General features: G+C 45.4%; 1 non-coding gene across 1 annotated transcript; it reads left to right on the forward strand.

Annotated features, from left to right (window-relative positions):
* The first annotated feature begins 210 nt into the window (after window positions 1–210).
* LOC120591943 (5S ribosomal RNA) lies at window positions 211–329 on the forward strand. The gene has a single exon (XR_005650026.1). It is a non-coding gene; the product is annotated as a 5S ribosomal RNA (ribosomal RNA).
* Window positions 330–7,195: the final 6,866 nt, after the last annotated feature.

A 7,195-nucleotide genomic window follows, 5' to 3' on the forward strand; every position in this document is an offset into this window, starting at 1 on the left:
GTCTTTGCCACCAAATGCGGAGGATGGCAGAAAATGGAGAAAAGATTTAAGGTAAAAGAGGTGAGTGGTGTGAGTTAGGCAGAGACAGATAGACAGACAGACACTGCTTAAAATCACATGCTAAAACACTCTGGAATTTACTTTTATTTTTTGAAGAAATTTGAGTGATGTGTCTAAGCCTATATTTGCAACTGAAAATGGATATAACAAGTCTACGGCCACGCCACCCTGAACAAACCCGATCCCGTCTGATCTCGGAAGCTAAGCAGGGTTGGGCCTGGTTAGTACTTAAATGGGAGACCACCTACGAAGACCAGGTGCTGTGGGTGTTTAAAAAAAAAGAAAGAAAATGGATAATAATAACTAATTAATATAGGAAAATATTAAGTCCAGCCTCTCTAGCAGCAGAAAAGTTTGCAACATTCCGGGCTGTCCAGTATGGTGTGACTTTTGAGCACTTGAAATGTGGCTCATGCAGCCAACGAACTGAATTTGTATTTTTAAACTTTAGTTAGTTTAAATTTAAGTTATGTGGCTAGTGGCTACTCTTTTAGACAGTAGGGCTCCAAAATGGCAAAAATCTTTGTGAGTTAGAGCAATAGGAAGCTGTTCTCGCTAGAAGTTAGAAGTATGTTTGGAGACGTGTCGGCAGTAGGAGCATGTGACATGGGAATAGGAGCATGTGACACGGGAATAGGAGCATGTCACACGGGAATAGGAGCACGTGACGTGGGAACAGGAGCATGTGACGTGGGAAGAGTGCTCTCAACTCGCCTGTTAGAGCGGACTGTACAGACTTTCCTTAAAATGATTGGTCACTCTGTACCCAGTTCCTAACTTTGGCCCAGTGGCTTCACCAGCTTCTAGTAACCTATCCTACCAAAATAGTCAGAGGCAGTGATAAAAATTTGTGCATGAAATGAATACTATTATGTCATTTATAATATTTAAAATTCGAAATACATTTAAATGAGCAACCAATTGAAATGACCACCAATAAAATGAGCAACAAGTGTACATATAGATACCTGGAGAAGATTAACTGTTACATATGTATTTAAAGTCAAGTTTGGGGGAATTATTCGTTACGTTGCAAAACATGTACATTATAAAAAGATATAATCTTCTCTAATAAATTAAACAAATAATATTAGTACTACTAGTTTTTCAAAATAACTTATTGTATATGGAATAGTAAAACTTGCTTAACATTTGTTTTAGCTTTTTTCATTTTCCATTTAAAAAGCTTTCAATAAAAAGAAGTATGTTACAGTAATATTATGAATGAATAAGCTCTCCAATGTTTATATCGTTTCTAGTTTACAAAGTACATTCACCTTTATTATCTCTTTTTATCCTTCCATAGCCTTAAAAGATAAAACTCAGTTAAACTGAGTTATTTGACCAAAATTACACATTTTTCTAGTAGGGTAGCCCTAAAGAGACCAGAGCTGTTGTGTGCGCTGTTGTTAAAACTGATATTAGGTTTTGTAAGTTCTCAGAGTTGGTGCGAGTCTTTTCATTTCTGAGTTTAAGTCTTCTGTCTGATAAATTATATTCATCTAGTAAATAATTAATCTAATCAAAAAGAAATGACACTATCAGTTTGGAGAGTTGAATTCTACCTTATCCATACACAACGTCTCTGAGAAAAAAAATAAAAGTATTAAATAAATGTAAATCCAGATTTACAGATCGTCCTGTGCACGACACAGGTGTGCTTATAGGCCAACAGTTCCCTCAGTACTAACCCAGCATGTTGAATACCCTCTCTCTCTACAATTAAACAAAGGCTGAATTAATCACCTGAACCACATTTTTCTCTGAGGGGCCATCAACATATATTAAGGAAGCGATTTACCCCTATTGTTTACCTTAAGATGAATCTTATTAGTAAAGAAAAGTTTTTAGGATTGTTATGGTACTTTACCTAAAAAAACTCAAGGCATTTTATGAAAATGGCTCTCAAGAGTTTTCCTAAATATTAACACTATCTTCTTTCGACGGTAAGTCCAATGTTTAGATGGAAATTTGTTTAAAAGTTCAAACTCTGCTGGCATTGACTGTTAAGCTTGGGGAGGAGATACAGAGCAGATGGCCTAACCTGCCAGTCTCAAATGAGGACGCAGGCTAGAGGGATGATGTGGCTGGCCCAAGGCCACACAGTTGGTGTCAGAGGTGACACTGGGAACCAGCTCCTCCAAACGCCTCCTCGGTATTTGTCACTGAAATCCACTCTCAGGAGCAAAGGCAAACCAACCCACCTGTTTTAAGTTCCAGGTAAAAGAATTTCTATCAGCTCTCTAATTAAAAACACATCTCAAAATAAAATACCTTTCTCTCAATTCTGTTATAGTGTATCTTTTATTTGGGATGCAAAATATTAGAAGGCCATAATTAGAATTTCAGGTATCACATTTCTGAAAAATCAGTGAACAATGTTAATAGTTTGCTATTCACTCTCATTCACCATTCTCACAAAACAGATCAGTTTTTATATCCTCAGCTCCAATGTCTTCTTAAGTAATAATGAAAATATTTGTGTCGTGCTTTGCATAGTTGCATAATTTTAGGGTGCTTTGTTTTGCAGCAGGAGACAACGAAAAGAGAAAAGCGGATTGAAAGTCGGGTGCAGCTGTAACCGCAATCGAGAGCATGGAGAGTTGGCTTTGTCACTGGGCAATGCGGGGGAGGGGCAGAAGGCCAGTCAAGAGATTGTTACTGGAGGCTCGAAGTACAGTGATGAAAACTGATAATAGAGACTTAAAAGATGACGACCCATCCTTTGCCGGAATGAAGCAAGTGACAAAACTGTTTGCATTAACCTGGGGAAAAAAACGTACCGAATGAACCTATGCATGCAGACAAAATGTCTCAGCAGAATATCGAAAGTGCCAATTGGCTTCGGTAGGTTGAGTATGATAAGTTATGGGAAGATAAAGATGATCTAAAGAGAGAACTACTCAGTATGCAAGCAGAATTTCCAATCCAAACGTACTAGTTTGAAAAATAAAATTGTTTCACATTTCCAGGGTCTCCAGCTGGCATAAGACTCTCAAAATAAGAAATGGCCTCAAGGTAAAGAGTAAATCAAGGATGCGGCCATAAGATCCCTTGTTAAGATCCCAGAAATACACCCGCGTAGGAGATGTTCTCAACTAAAAAATAAAAGCACTTCTAAGAATCTGAGAGTGGTGTTTCACTGCAGCTGTGCTCCTGGCTCAAAGCAGAGAGCGTTTCCTCCAAAAGAACCACGGGCATGGCTTTTGGGTACATGGAAGGAAGCACATCAGATTCATAGAGAGCCTACACGGTTTTTAAAAGTGTTGTATGAGTTTGGAATAAAACGGGGGCAGAAAGCATTAAAAATGACCCTGGGGCTCTGAACTTTATACGAGCAGGAAAAAGGCTGAGAGAACTGTCCAGGTAAACGCGTGGCCTGTCACTATGGGAAAGGAAAGATGTTTCCGGGGGAAGAATCCCAAAAAGTAGACCCCCACCCCATGGGAAATCAGAAATTAGAGAACTACTTCCGAGGAGCAGAATTAGCCCTGAGCAAGGTAGATTTCCTGTCACCTGACGTGGAACCTCGCACGTGATCAGCTGATTTCAGAATTGCTATGGCCCAGTGACGTCTGTGTGCCTCCTGCCCCTTCCTATTCATAGTGTCTTGTCTCCCCCAGTTACCTTGTCTCCCTCTCACCGTCGTGTGGAGATGTACGGAAGGCAGATTACGTGTCTTTTAAATTCCCAAACTCTCTCAATCAAAGAGAGAAGCATCCACAGAGCCTACTCCACATCTGGGCCTGATATAGATCATGAAATCTTGGACTTCAAATTCACTGTTTTGACTTGATGAGTTTGGGGTGTGGGTCTGGTTAAGGCATTGATATGTTTTGCGTGTAAGAAAGTGTAAAGGATTAGTGCCAGAGGGTGGATTGCTGCAGGCTGTCACTCCAATGACACCCAGTGACTCAAAGCTCCCAGGCGCCACACCCTTGTGGAGCCAGCTCTCAGTCACTTGGGGGCTTGGCCACAGGCGTTAACAGTCCCAGCTGTTGTATGCAAATGCTTACTGCCCAGCAGTTGGGCCTGGGTCTTCACTTTCTGGACTCTATTGTCACCGCATGAGGAAACTCAGTCCAGACCAGCCCTCTTAAGGATGAAGCACCATGAGGAGAGAAAGTTCCAGCTGAGCTGAGCTGAGCGAGTCCCAGGCTATGCTCCAGCTGATGCCATCCCATGAGACAGCCCACATGAATCCAGCAAGAATGTCACCAGCCAACCCAGAGAATCATGACAAATGAGAATTTATTTTTTTAAGCACTAAGGTCTGAGACAATTTCCTACTCAGCAAAAGGTAACAGAAACAGGGCTTTTAAACAGCATCAGAAAAAGCTAGAAGAAAATGAGCAACATCTGCAATTTATTGTGGAAAAGAGTTATTTTTCACCTGGAATCCTATTTGCATTCAAACCCTCATTTCAGTAGAAGTATATAACGTCTTCAGATAAACGAGTTCTCAATATTTTACTTTGTTGGAGGATGAACTCCAATAAATGAGGAATTAAACCACGAAAGAGAAAGCGAAAGAGATGGATTCCAAGAAAGAAATATTTAACCCAAGAGAATTGAAGAACGTAGAAGACTTCTCATGAATGTCTTCCAGGGGGAAAAAAATAGCATGTTAAGAGGAGTCTTCCCTTTTGGTTTGGGAGGTGTAGGATGCATTAATTATGACTAATTAGAAATCTAAATGGTTAAAAGAAATGACATATTGAAACAAAGCAAAGAAATTACAAGAAGGAAAATGGCCGTAACACACAGAAATCATGACTGCTCGGGGAAGCTGGTGTGTGGACACGCGTGTGTGAGCGTGCACACACGCACACGCACGTCCGCGTCAGCAGTGGGGTCGTTCGAGAGCTGGTTCCTCATGTTACACGTCAGGAAGTCAACAGGTAAGATCTAAAATGAAAAATCAAGTCATAGAATCACACGGCTGCTTCATAGAAATATGTGGATCGTTCCCACAGAAAAGAAATAGCCACGAGGGCTGGACGCGGTCCCCTCTCTCAGGTGGGCACGGGAGTGACAAGAGTGGAACTCAGGCCCCTGGTCCTGTTGTGCAGGTCACGGAGCGACCTGATGATAAACGCCATGTGCCAGGACACCTTTATGTGACGTGAGTTTATCATCTGAACGTCTGCGCTGGCGACTGACCTTCACAGTCGCTACAGAAGTTAACAGTTTGGAGTTTTCTGGATTAACAGGTAGCTCAAGGATGCTTCAAGAAATGATGGGAGGATAGGGGATGGCCCCCAAAGCGGAGCCTCTGGCAGCCGTAGAGGGCGCTGAGGTTTACCAATTCGGGCGCTGCACGTCCAGGTCAGGGAGACGCACTGCGGGCCACCGACAGGTCCGCACAAGCTTCAAGACCTTCAGCGCTAAACCACGCAGGTGAGTGATGGGGGGCGGGGCACGGGCTTGGCCCGTCCTTCTAGACTGAAGCCAGAGCCTGGAACGGAAGCCCCGTCAGTGAGGGCAGTGAAACCCCATGAGGTCATGAAGCAAGCGGCGCGATCTTAGCTGCTGTGGGAGGAGGACACGCAGCCCTGAGGACATGAGGGGCCGGGGACCGGGAGGGGGACGGCGAGGAAGCAGAAGAGGATTAACGGAGTGACCGCGAGAGCCGCGGCGGGCGAGGGCCGCGGCCTGCCTCTCCCTCCGCCGCCACCTGTTCCCCGGCGAGGCCGCTTCGGTCTGGTAAGTGTACGTGGCACAATCATGCGTCACCGCCCCTTCCTTTTCCACACTGCTGTCCCCAGGCCAGAGGTCAGAAAAGGGAACGAGCGCCGGCTGTGGAATAGGTCAGAGGAGCCTGGTCCGCGGCCCCCGCGGCCGCCCGAAGGCGCCCTGCCCCCTGCGGTCGCCTCCCAGGGGGCCCAGCCCCCCGGTTTCCCCAAGGTCAGCCGGTTTCCTCAAGGTCAGCCGGTTTCCCCAAGGTCAGCCAGCTTCCCAGGTGCGGGCTGGTCGTACACGGGTTCATTCTCGCACTCGGCAAGCATGAGGGACCGCCTACGACAACAGGCATGGCGGTGGCTCTCACGGAGACATGTTTCAGGGTGGGGGTGGACACAGAGGACGAGAAAGGAAACCAGCAGCACGTGGGTTGGCGAGCAGCGTGGTCGGGGAATTCAGGATCAGAGAGCCGCCGTGGAGACCGCACGCGCTTCGTCGGGCAGCCTAGCGATGCTGCCGCCACCGAGCCCGGCCTCCCGGCATTCGGACCCTGTGCAGTGCCCCGGCCTGGAGTCCGGCCTCGTGATGCATCGCTAGAAATAAAGCATCTCGGGAGATGGAATATCGCTCCTCTTACTGTCAAAGAGAACATGACTCCTGCGTTGCTCAAACGCTCCCTCTGGCTCTCCTCCGACGTTTGCTCTGAGGGTGACCTGCTGTGTGGCGAGCTTGCCTAAGGAGAAACTGAGTGTGGCCGCTGAGAAACAGAAGCCACGGTTCAGTACCCCGGAGGGACCTGAATCTCACCAATGGCCAGGCGAGGGAGCTTGGGTTCAGGTCCTCCCTCGGTCCAGCCTTCAGAAGAGGCAGTCTGTGGTCCCCGTGGGCACCCTGTGTGCAGCCTTGTGAGAGGGGGCGCCGAGGCGAAGGACCCAGCTAAGCCACATCTGGGTCCACAGAAACTAATAAATGCATGTTGTTTTCAGTCGCTACGTTTCGGGGTAATTTTTTACACATCGATACGTAAGTAATGCACTTAGATATAAAATGTATCGCTTTCTCTTTCTTTGTTTTTAAAAACCATTCAGATGATCTTTGTCTTTTTATTGAAGCATTTAGTAGCTTTTGCTTTAATGTGGTGACTTTTCTATTTGGGGTTAAATTAACCATGTGATCGGTTCTTTCTATGAGAACTGCTCGTTCTCTGCTTCTTTTCTTCTTTCTTGCCTTGTTTGGTTTGATGGGGAATTGTTATCATTCCAACTCCTGCTTCCCTTTAACGATCTGGACCTTCGAAAAATCACACAACACTCTCTAACTCATCAACGTACAACGTGAACCATGCGCTTCCCTCTTAGACGAGGAACTCGGAGCACAGTGTGTACAGCGGCTTTAGAGTTCACGTACACTTCCCATATCTGTGTTTCTGTATTTCTGGTATCTACTGTCTTCT

This window comes from Pteropus medius, unplaced genomic scaffold, assembly GCF_902729225.1.
Source record: "Pteropus medius unplaced genomic scaffold, Ma_sr-lr_union100, whole genome shotgun sequence".
NCBI classification, from domain to species: Eukaryota; Metazoa; Chordata; class Mammalia; order Chiroptera; family Pteropodidae; genus Pteropus; species Pteropus medius.